A 12,185-nucleotide genomic window follows, 5' to 3' on the forward strand; every position below is an offset into this window, starting at 1 on the left:
TACATAATTATACAGCTATAATTTTTAATGTGGCCTTACCTGCGTCACTTCCTCATCAAGCCATTTGCCAGCCCAGCCCTGGATCCTCACGGGGAGCCGACTAGAGAAAGTGCCTGCCATCAGCACGAGGCATCCTCGGGGCGGGGACACAGCCCCACGGGGCTCACTCCAACTGTGGTAAAACAAAGTAACGCAGGGCTCACAGTGGGCGGAAATGGCTCCAAATGCTCTGTGTGGATGAACTCATCTAACACAACAGCTCTGTGATTTTTGCAAAGCAAGAGTGAATTACTGGAAGACTGCAATTCACCAGTTTGAATCAGGTCAGAGGGCTTGGGGCCAGGGCCAGCCCTGGCTGTCTGGTACTTGGCCCTGGTGATTAGGGCAGGTGGCGAGGGGCCCTGACTGTGAGAGGTGGGGTGTAGACTCTGGGTTGGTTGGTCTGCATTGAAAAGCCCCTCCTTGCAAGGTGTTATCTCTAGGAACTGGCTATCTGGGCGGGGCAGATGCTCCAGGGTCAGCAAGGCCCCAGATGTCCAAGCATCTGAATACAGAAATAAATAAAAGATAGGGTTATTACAGATGGGGCAACAGGTCAGCAACTTGGCTTAAACTGATTGAAGGAAAAAAGTCTTTGTATAGTATCTGCAACTCTTCTGTAACTTTATTTTGAAATTTAAAAAAAACAAGAGAGAATGATTTACAGGTGTGCCCACTTTCATTGCACTGGACTTCTGGGGGGCCAGGGGTGTCTTACGTTGCATCCCCCAAGGTGTCCAGAACATTCTAGCCTCTGGCATGTGTTGAACAAAAGAGCGTATGTAGTAATGAGCACACAGAAAGGTCTTGCTGTTTCCCTTTGAGAGGTGACCTCGTCTGATGCTTCTGATGAGAGTTTCAGCAGGGGGTGCTGGGTGACCTCTGGCATGTTCCACGGCCGGGCTCGAGTTCCGCCTAATTTGATGTGTTCTCCACGTGTGACCGACTGAAGCCCCTCCCAGACCCTTAGCAGATGGTTTGCTCTGTGCTGTGTTCCGGAAATGACACTTTTGACCACTTGGAAAAGAGATCGTCAATTATCAGGAGCCATCTGTATTAGGGTGTTGCTGCCTATTTCCTTGTGCCTCTAGGATCAGGAACTGCCCCCAGACTGTGCTACACCATCCGTAGCTGGTGTAAATCTAGTAACCCACAGCCTTTCCTGATAACTACACCACTTTCATAAATCTAGAGCTGTCCTTATGCCAGACCCAAACATTTGAATGAAGAGTTAAAACATTTCATCTGTTCTTCAGAATTTTTTTTTTGGTGTAAATGAAATTGACCATTTGGGTGTCCCCAGGATCCAGCTGTTGAGCATCATGCAGGCAGATCTTATGACCTTGTTATTTCTCTCTCTCACCACTTACCAGGATTCTAACCCCTAAAAGGAGGGAAAATCTTATCCCTCGGGCAAGTCATAGCACAAGGATTATCTTTATAGGCACTGTAAGAATGTGAAGTTAATTTTCCTCCTTTATAGGCACCAAAAGAATGCGAATTCGATAGAAATCTAGACGAGATTAGGCCCAGATGCCTGGCTCTTGGGGTCAGCGTTGCTTTCTCTGAGCTCTGCGTCAATGGGGAAGCCACAGCCTCCAACTGTTAGTGAGACGGCTGTCCCACGTGACCTGCGATGCTGTCATGTAGACATGGCCAAATGCGTAGCCTGTCTCGGTAAGATGGGGCTCTTAACTGCTCAGCCCTGTATGCCACATTTTCCTTGGGGAAGACCTGCGATGGATGTGTGGTTATGGTGGGGCAGAACTTAGAATTCTCGTAATAGGGCCTGGGGATGCTGAATGGTCGAGTCGGCCTGGAAGGGACAAAACCATTCCTCCCGTGTGTCAAGATGGTCTCCTGTCTGAAGGGTCCCATCATGATGGTCCGTTTGGTTACCTGTGCATGAGGTGACTGTCTCCGACTGAAGATGAGAATTGAGCAGGAAGGCAGTGGGAAGCAGGGGACACAGTTAGAGAACTTTTGTCCCTGACGGTTGCAGAGGAGTAGGCCAGTCCCCTGGAGAGGCTCCCGGCGGGCTGGAGATAAGGCCATTGTTCGGCCGTGGCGCTGAATGGAAATATAATGCCAGCCACATATATCACAACGTTCTAACGTTAAATTAGGTGAAAAGAAGGTGAAATTCAGCCTAACCGTATATTTATTTACCCCCCAGTATCCAAAATATTATCATTAAACACGTAATGGATACAAAAGTTGTTAAATATATTTTGTACCTCTTTTTTGGTACTGAGGCTTTGAAACCACGTGTGTGCATTGCACAGAGAGCACATCTCAATTCGGACCTGCCCGCGTTTCTAGTTCTCTGTAGCCACGTCGCCAGGCTGCCCACTGGATAGCGACGCCCTGCAGACTCGCGGGGAGCTGAGTGGGTGGTCCCGGACCCCAGCTCGTCCTCTGCAAGCCGACGTCCCTCGGCAACACTGTCAGAAACCTGTTTCTTTCGGACCCTGACTGCAGATACTCTCTAAGTAGTTCCTTCTTTGGTCGTTCATCCCCTTGATTTATAAACGCCAGGCTGCTGTGTCACGTAGGCCAAGTAAATCCTGGGGGCTCACTTGTTTGAACCCTCATCCATCGGTATACTTAGAATAATGTAAAGAGAAGTGGCCTCGGGCTGGGGACAGAACGGTGGGTGACAGGGAATCACGGAGAGATGCTGGAGGAGGAGGCTGCCCGGGCCACTCCGCGCCCTGCTTTCCAGCACTTTCTGTGCGGTGGCCAGGAGAGCAGCAGAGCCAGGGCCCTAACAGGGGCTTGTATATGTGCGGCCTGCAGATCGATGGGGATGGAGGGAAGAGGGAATGAAATAAAAGGTGATAGATGGAAGGTATAGATTAGAAACGTCAAGCTGCTGTTTGTCACTCAGAGCCTACGGAAGCCACTTGCCGAGATTGCCCTCCACGTGGTCCAAGCAATAGAGTGTGTTGCAAACCTTTGGAAAGGAAAGAGACGAGCAGATCAATGATTGCTATAGAAGACACACACCCCCGGCCGCGCAGGCCCACGCGGTGGGTGGCGGGATCCGGTGGCCTCTCAATGGAAACACCCAGGATTATTATCATCGCCAGTAATAAAGGAAATAATTACACCCCTCCGTTGGTTTGGGCAAAACTTTTGACACCCCTCTGGGAATCAAAAATAGTGTCATAGGTAACTGCGCGTGTGAAAACAGAACATTGACAAAATGTAATCCTGTTGAAAAAGAAAAGCCTTTAGTCCACACTTGGTTGCAGATCGGGCACTTGCCAAGGCGTCTCACTGCCTAAACGGTATTTAAAGGGCCCTGGGGAGCAGGCGTTGGGATTAGAGCGTTTCCCAGACCACCTGCCGTCCAGAACCAGCTCCTGCGGCGGCTCGCCTGCGCCCCGCCGGCCGGGGGCTCCCCGGGGAGGAGGTTTCTCCAGCCTTGGGTTCCGGGGAACCCTCCGCCGTTTCCCTTCCGCCAGGAGCAGCAGGGCCTTCGTCCAGCGGGTCACAATGGGGACGTGGTAGGGGTGACCCCGAGACCCTGGTGGGGATTCCCTTGGAAGTCGTCCTGGGGCCTGAGGCTGATGGCTGGGAGCAGGGGCTGCGGCGCAAAGGCAGCCAGAGCCCGGCTTGTCCGGCTGCACGGCGGCCCTGGAGCCGCCGAGGCTCGGGGAAAGGAGCCCGTGAGGGGCGGCTGGAGCCGCTACCTCGCCCTCTCTCCCTCTCCAGCCCTGCCCTGATTCCTGCCCACTCAGCCCGAGGCCGCGCCGTGAGGGGCCCTTCCTGAAGGTGCATTTCTGCCCGGTCCAGATGGGCGTGCCCCTCCAGATTCACGAGCTAGCTGCCACCTCTCTCCGCGTAGCGTAGTCGGCACCTGGCGGGCCTCCGCCCTCCCAGCCCCGCAGCCACCCCTCCCGCGGGCCACCTGCTCCGAGGGCCCCCCGTTCACCCCGCAGCCCTTCGGGAGACCGGCTTCGGGGGCTGAGCCGGGCGTTGGGGACCCAAAGACCACCCACCCTTCCCCACCCGCTCGGCCTTGAAGGAAACAGCTCTTCATCAAAATAGGGTCTCCACGAGTTATAGGGTTCAATGCGCCCAGAAAGTAAAAAATCGGGTTGGAGAGCCAGCCGCGTGGCACACTCACGTGTGCAGCGTAGTTTTGGTGAATGACGTCTTAGGACAATCAGGTTCGAACTCTGATTAGGGAATATGGTGGAAGCTTTCAGTTAGACGTTGGAGAGCATTTGGGGAGTTTTGTTTTTAAGAAACTTGCAAGGTCCTTCATATCGGGTCCTAGAGGTTGAAGCGTGGAATCTAGAAGGTAATTTAATGATAACCTAAATGGCTTCCTTCAGATTAGGAAGCAAACCCAGCCGTACTGGGGGAGGGGCAACCACCTTGCTATTCTCTGCACGCAGGGAAGCGGGGGCAGCCCTGTGCTGGCTCGTCCAGCGCTGCTTTTACTTTGCATCACCCGCGACCCGACCCCAGCAGGGAGGCGGCCTGAGGCTAGGTCGTCCCTGTGCCCCGGGAGGTCCCGTGCTCTCATTCCAGGACCTGCCCCAAGGATGTCATTTTCTTTCATTTTCCCAGACAGTTAACTAATTTTTTGGAGAGTAGAAAAATCCCTTCCTTTAGCATATAAACCCTTCCTTGCTCTAGGTGTTTAGCAGCTCACGTGTTTAGCAGCTATTACAGCTATTACTGTATTTACCGAGTTTTTGAGGAGGGGGAAGAGGGCTTTGCAGCCTCAAATAAAGACTGGCCGGACCCGGGAGAGGCGGCCTGGGCGCCCTCCGGCCTCCCCATAGATGGAACAGAGTTAAATCGGGAAACAGCCCTCCTGGCCGGGGTGCCTTATCAGGTCTACAAAGGAGGGCCAGCTGCTAGCCAGCTGGTCAGCCAGGAGGAAGACCAGGGAACGGAGAAGTGAGACCGTTTCAGCATCATAGCTAAGCGCACAGCCTCCCTGACCCTGGCCGGAAAACCGCAAATGGAAAAAAAAAAACAAAACTGCTCAGAGAAGCCTTTGAGAACTTGCAGTTAAGTGCACTGTATCAGCACCACGGCTGGGTTCCCTCGCCCGAATTCAAACAAACAAACAAACAAAAACACTTTTCTTTTTCATTGCATAGCCCCTCTCCCGGGCTGGTCCAAGGTTCTGTATCTCGCAAAGGGCTGAGCTGAAAAAGGCAAGACTTGCAGATCCTCTTGGTTTCCAAAGAGGGTGAGTTTGGTGAATGCAGTCTAGCCAAGCAGGGGACTGGGACCCCTCAGTCCATCAGCCTGGTCCCTGGAGCCGGACTGCTGCTCTGGTTCTGTGTGACCCAAGTCGCGTGCTGGCTCTGAGCTCCATGGTCTCATCTGCACCAGCGGCCAATGGTGGCATTTCTCTCCCAGGCGTCGTGAGGAGCAAATGAGATTAGGTCCAAGAAAATCACTTGGTAAAGCCTTCAAGCACTAGTTCAATCTTTGCTTAATTATTAACTAAAAGAATAACTCACATAGAAATGTCATATCTCCCCTGTACTAACTTTCCCCCTCTCTTTTCTCACTTCTTCTTTTTTCATAGAATCAAGTTACACATTTTGTTATTAGGTTAAGTCAATAAACATCTGGTGAGTTCTACAAGGACACTGAGCTAAATAGGTTTGGGTTGAAGTGCCCTCAAGAACCATCTAGATGGGGAAAAAAAAACAAAAAACATAAACACAAGCTTTTCAATGGTACTCATGTCAAATTACAAAAGAACTTGGAAGAGATCTCTCTCCCTAGTGCATGATTAATTACTGTGTTAGTTTGCTAAGGCTGTCATAAAGTACCACAGACTAGGGGGCTTAAACAGCCAAAATTCATTTTCTCACCGTTCTGGAGGCTGAAGGTCCAAGATCAAGGTGCTGGCCGTTTCTCCTGAGACCTCTCTCCTTGGCGAGTAGATGGCTGTCTTCTCCCTGTGTCCTCACATGGTCTTTCCTCCGTGTGTGTCTGTGTCCTAATCTCTTCTCATAAGGACACTAGTCCCTTTGGATTCAGACCCACTCTCATAATCTCATTTTACTGTAATCACCCCTTTAAGGACCCTGTCTCCAAATACAGTCATATTCTGAGGTTCTGAGGACTAGGGCTTCAACATATGCATTTTGGGGAACACAATTCAGCCCATAACGATTACCAAATAAAGGACATACAACTACTAAATAAACAGCAAAGACTAGGGTTCAAACGCTGCAGGGGATGAGCCACAAAGGGACTTCTTACAAAATCTCAGACCGATCCCAACATGCAGATCTTTCTTTGGTTCTTTTGATGCTGAGTTGCCTGAACATGTGTGCTATTTAAATCATTTATTATCTTCCAGTTAAATAAGTTCAGTAATTCCTCGTTTATTTTTCTGTCTACAGGATATTGTATCAAACACTCAAATCAAATTTAAAAGTTCAAATAATCATTTGAATAAATGACTACTTGTGAAAAACAGTAAATAACTTTATTGCAATTTAATTATTTTTCTCTCTCCCCTCTCTCCCTTCCTTATTCCTTTGGAATGGGGAGGGTCCAGGCTGTGGAGACTTTTGAAAGTCAGGGGGCCATGGTAACACGAGGTGGATGGTCAATGCTGAGCCCAGGGGCAGGAGATCTGGACAGAGACTTGGGGACATGGAGCCTCTTTATAGAGGGGGTGGCCCTTAAACGGGGACCCTGAGTGGATCAGTAGATCAATAGCTCCAGGTCTACCTGGCTGCTGTAACGGCCCTTCTCCACTGAGCTTCACATAGTGTGTCCACACTACTTCTACAGAGTTCTTTGTAGTATTTCTCTAAGTGTATGCACCACAGTTGGTTTAACGATTCACTGTTTTTTGGACATCTAGGCCATTTTCAGTTGTTACTCAAAAGAGCACTGCAGTGAATGTTTACATTGTGAGTTGTATTTTGCCTTTAAATTCTTTCTCTCTTGAAGCCTGACTTTTTTGTGTGTTACACGATCTGGACCTGAGATGGCATTCCTGGCTTGCTTCTGGTGCTTAGTCTTCAGAGCTGGGTGGTTCTTAACACTCTCTCTTTTTCTTCCAAGTCACACACACACACACACACACACACACACACACACACACCAATGACTCGTTTCCTCCTAGGGGGACACAAGGCAGAAGGAAGGAGCAATAAAATTAAAGGCTAATGCATCGCTGGAACCTGGAGCAGTTCAGGAAGCATCCAGAGTCTTGTGAAGAAAAGCCTTTGAGAGTCCAGGCAGGATTTAATCTTGTCACCGTGATCTCACCTGCTTTGCCACCAAAGTAAAACAGAATTGTGGGGAATTATTTCAACAACTCCTGCTACAGTCTTGAATAATTTAGCTGGAGGCTTTAATTCCATTTTTCTAGTATCAATTTCAGCTTAAGGCTTATCCTAGAACAATTGTTTCTTCCCTTTTTGAATAAATATTTCAGAGACAGTTACGGGTTAGGGAGTGCCCATTAGGCACTTGGTTTACAGAAGAAAGATTATTTTTGTCATGGTTTTCCCCTTTGTTTGGATCAGTTCCTAAATATTTACAGATTAAATTCTGACTTATGGCGCTGCTGGAAGATCAGAATTTGTCATATCAAAACGAAAGGATCTCTTGTTTTGTTTATTCATTTATGTTTGCTAAACTGAATGGAGGGGGAACCTCCCCACTAATAGTGAAGCTCTGCCTTCCAGCCCCAAAGCAGCCAGAGGCAGTGTGTCAATGCACTGTGTTCCAACAGAACTTAATTTATAGACACAAGAACTTGAATTTCATTTTCCCGTGCTATCAAATAAAATGCTTTTCTTCTTTTTAAAATGTAATTTATAAATGTAAAAACCATTCTTATCTGACAGGCCTTCCAAAAAAGATGTTGAGCCCTATTTGCCCTTGTGGGCCATAGTTTGCTGGCCTCCAACCTAGAATAACTGAGAAATTTCCAACAGTCACCACGCCCTTTGGTTAGTTATGGGAAATTGAAGGCCAGTTGGTGCCAGGTAAGTAAGATAAGGTATACGGCCAGGAAGTGGAGCTTTCTCACTTTAAATATTTCTCGAGACTGGTTCTGGCCGTCTGGAGATTTTCTGGATCAGCCACTCCCCAGCCCCACGCCGAGTCCCTCCCACCCGCCTCCCTGACCCCGACCCCGCTGCACTGGCTGCTTGCGGCAGGATGGCTTTCACCAAGGGCCACAACATGTTTTGAATGAAAAAACACCTGCTTAAAAAAAAAAAAAAACACCTGCTTACGATGCGAACCAGACTCAAAGGCAGAAAGCATAGCAAATGAAATCTTTCCATCCAAGCAGGCTTTTCCGGTAGTGAAACTAAAAAAGCAGCAGCAGCACGAACTGAAGAATCTGTTTTCACCCTTGCACTTGAGGGCACGACGTGGCGAGCACACCTGGGAAGCCCTCCACTGCGAGATGCTTGCTGCTCAGGAGAAACCGGCAGACAGGGAGCTGTCCCGTGGATGTCTCACCAGTGCCCCCAGAACTACCTTTAATGTAGAAGCTTAGGACTGTGAATCCTTTTCTAAAGAGTTGTTTAGGAAGGAGCAGCGACCATGGGCTGAATTTTCTTAGCACTTTCATAGCACTACGGCATCCTCAGCGACATCCTCATACTAGTTCCCATGTGCTGAGGCGATGCAGTGTCTGGAACAGTGCCGGGTGTTCTCAGCCCGATAACACCCCTCAGATGTGCTCACATCCATTTTACAGTCAAAGCAAAGGAGGTTCAGCAAGACACTGGGCTATAAACACAGGTGTGAGTGACCTTATCTAAGACCTTATATGTTAACCACTAGACTCCACTGTCTCTTAATTTATCCTCCTGATTATTTTGTGAAGCCAGAATTGTTATTTCTATTTTAATGAGCACAGAGTCAGAGACATTGAATGATTTGCCCAAACCTAATTAAGTTACCGTCTTATGACCTCACGCCCAATATCAACACTTCTATGTGGTTAAAACAAAGTGATCAGGAAGGTGAGGATTTTAGGTTTAAAAACCAGAAGACAAAAACTCTAATACTCATGCCTCTAACTTTACTCATTTGCAAAAAGAAAAAAAAAACCCACAAAATTCTTAAGAAGGCAGTTTTTTTTTTTTAATTCTTAATTTAGAAGTTTTTTTGTTTTTTTGTTTTTTTAAATTAATTATTTATTTATTTATGGCTGTGTTGGGTCTTCGTTTCTATGCGAGGGCTTTCTCTAGTTGCGACAAGTGGGGGCCACTCTTCATCGCGGTGCGCGGGCCTCTCACTATCGTGGCCTCTCTTGTTGCGGAGCACAGGCTCCAGACGCGCAGGCTCAGTAGTTGTGGCTCACGGGCCTAGTTGCTCCGCGGCATGTGGGATCTTCCCAGACCAGGGCTCGAACCCATGTGCCCTGCATTGGCAGGCAGATTCTCAACCACTGCGCCACCACGGAAGCCCAAGAAGGCAGTTTTAAAGCCTAAAATAAAAGGCTTCTCATTAACACCCTGACAACCACCTTTTTTAAAAAAGTTGATTAAATGAAATCTAACATTGTATTAGTTTTAGGTGTACAACGTGATGGTCTGCTACATGTATATATTGTGAAATGTTTACTGCACTAAGTTCCATCACCTCACAGAGATACAAACTTTTTTTCCTTGTGATGAGAACTTTTAAGATCTTCTCTCTTAGCAACTTTCAAATATGCAATACAGGATTATTACTGTAGTCACCATGCTGTACATTATATCCCCAGGACTTATTTATCTCATAATTGGAAGTTTGTACCTTTTCACCATCTTCACCCATTTCACCTACCTTCACTTATTTTTTTAATTGGATTGTTTTTGTTTTCTATTGAGTTGTATGCGTTCTTTATATATATGGATATTAACCCCTTATCAGATATATTATTTGCAAATATTTTCTCCCATTCTATAGGTTGCCTTTTCATTTTGTTGGTGATTTCCTTTGCTGTACAGAAGCTTATTAGTTTGATATAGTCCCACTTGTTTATTTTTGCTTTTGGTGTCAAATCCAAAGAAATCATTGCTAAGATCAATATCAAGGAGCTTCCCCTGTGTTTTCTCCTAAGAGTTTTATGGTTTCAGGTCTTATGTTTAAGTCTTTAATCCACTTTAGGTAACTTTTGTGTATGGTGTAAGATAGCGATCCAGTTTTATTCAATGCACATGTGCAAAAATATGGTTGCCCAGTTTTCCCAACACCATTTATTGAAGAGACTGTCCTTTTCACACTGACTGTCCTATTCTTGACTCCTTTGTCATAAATTAGTTGACCATATATGTGTGGTTTTATTCCTGGGCTCTTATTCTGTTCCATTGATCTGTGCATCTGTGTTTATGCCAGTACCATACTGTTTTAATTACTGTAGCTTTGTAAACTGTTTGAAATCAGGAAGTGTGATACCTCCAGCTTTGTTTTTCCTTCTCAAGAAAGAAATCCCTTTGGTTACTTGGGGTCTTTTGTGGTTCCATACAAATTTTAGGATTGTTTGTTCTATTTCTGTGAAAAATGGCACTGGAATTTTGTTAGGGACTGCACTGAATCTTCAGATTGCTTTGGGTAGTATGGACATTTTAACAATGTCATTTCTTCCAATCCATTAGCACAGAATATCTTTCCATTTATTTGTTTCTTCTTCAATTTCTTTCATCCATGTCTTATAGTTTTCAGTATACAGGTTTTTCACCTCCTTGGTTAAAGTTATTTCTAGACATTTCATTCTTTTTGATGCAATTGTGAATGGGATTGTTTCCTTGATTTCTCTTTCGGATAGTTGTTATTCATGTATAGAGATGCAACAGATTTTTGCGTATTGATATTGTATCCTGTAACTTTAATGAATTCATTTATTAGTTCTAACACTTTTCTTGGTGGAGTCTTCAGGGTTTTCTATATATAATACCATGACATCTGCAAATAGAGACAGTTTCACTTCTTCCTTCCTGATTTGGATGTATTTTATTTCTTCTTCTTGCCTAGTTTCTCTGGCTAGTACTTCCAGTACTATGTTGAATAAAAGTGAGGAGAGTGGGCATCCTTGTCTTGTTCTTGATCTTAGAGGAAAGGCTTTCAGCTTTTCATTGTTGAGTACTATGTTAGCTGTGGGCTTGTCATTTATGGACTTTATTATGTTGAGGTACATTTCTTCTATGTCCAGTTTGTTGACAGTTTTTATCGTGACAACCATCTTTGATTCCTCATTTTTCCTTAAGAATAATGATGACTAATACTAGCTAGTCCTTGCCACATACCAGATGGAGTACCTTACAAACATTAACTCATGTCACCCTGGTGACCACCCTATAAGATAGATGTCATTATTATCTCTGTTTTTCAGGTGGAGAAACCAAGGCATAGAGAGGGAGGCTCCATTTCTAGACCCATCTGTATCCTCATAGGTCTAGGGCATAGGGGTTCCCCAGTTTGTTAAGTCTTATTTGGGCAGAAGAGTACAGTAGTTCCTGAGCCAGATTACCTGGGTTAATCCTGGCTACCTCACTTAGTAGCTCTTTGAACTTGGATAAATTCCTTAGTCTTCCAGTACTTCAGTTTCAGCAAGACATGCGCTACCTCACAGGGTTGTTATGTGTGTTGAATGAGTTCATACACACAGAGCATTTAGAGCTGTCTCCTGAGCCTGGTAACCCTGCCTTGCCTGTTCCTCAAATGGAAACCACAGGGAAGGCTCTTGCCCAATTTTCCCTCTCCCTCCCTCTGCCCCCCTCATTGACCCTGGTGCTTCCCATGTGGACCTGCATGCTGTGCCCCCTCCTCTTGGGAACTGTGAGTAACAAACTATGTTTTTTTTTTCTTTTTTATTATTTTATTTATTTATTCATTTTTGGCTGCATGGGGTCTTCGTTGCTGTGCACAGGCTTTCTCTAGTTGCAGAGAGCGGGGGCTACTCTTCCTTGCGGTGCGTGGGCTTCTCCTTGCGGTGGCTTCTCTTGTTGCGGAGCACGGGCTCTAGGCACGCAGGCTCAGTAGTTGTGGCACGTGGGCTCAGTAGTTGCAGCACGAGGGCTCAGTAATTGTGGCTTGCAGGCTCTAGAGCACAGGCTCAGTAGTTGTGGCGCACGGGCTTAGTTGCTCCGCGGCATGTGGGATCTTCCTGGACCAGGGCTCGAACCCATGTCCCT

This window comes from Eubalaena glacialis, chromosome 17 (genome assembly GCF_028564815.1).
Source record: "Eubalaena glacialis isolate mEubGla1 chromosome 17, mEubGla1.1.hap2.+ XY, whole genome shotgun sequence".
Classification (NCBI taxonomy): Eukaryota; Metazoa; Chordata; class Mammalia; order Artiodactyla; family Balaenidae; genus Eubalaena; species Eubalaena glacialis.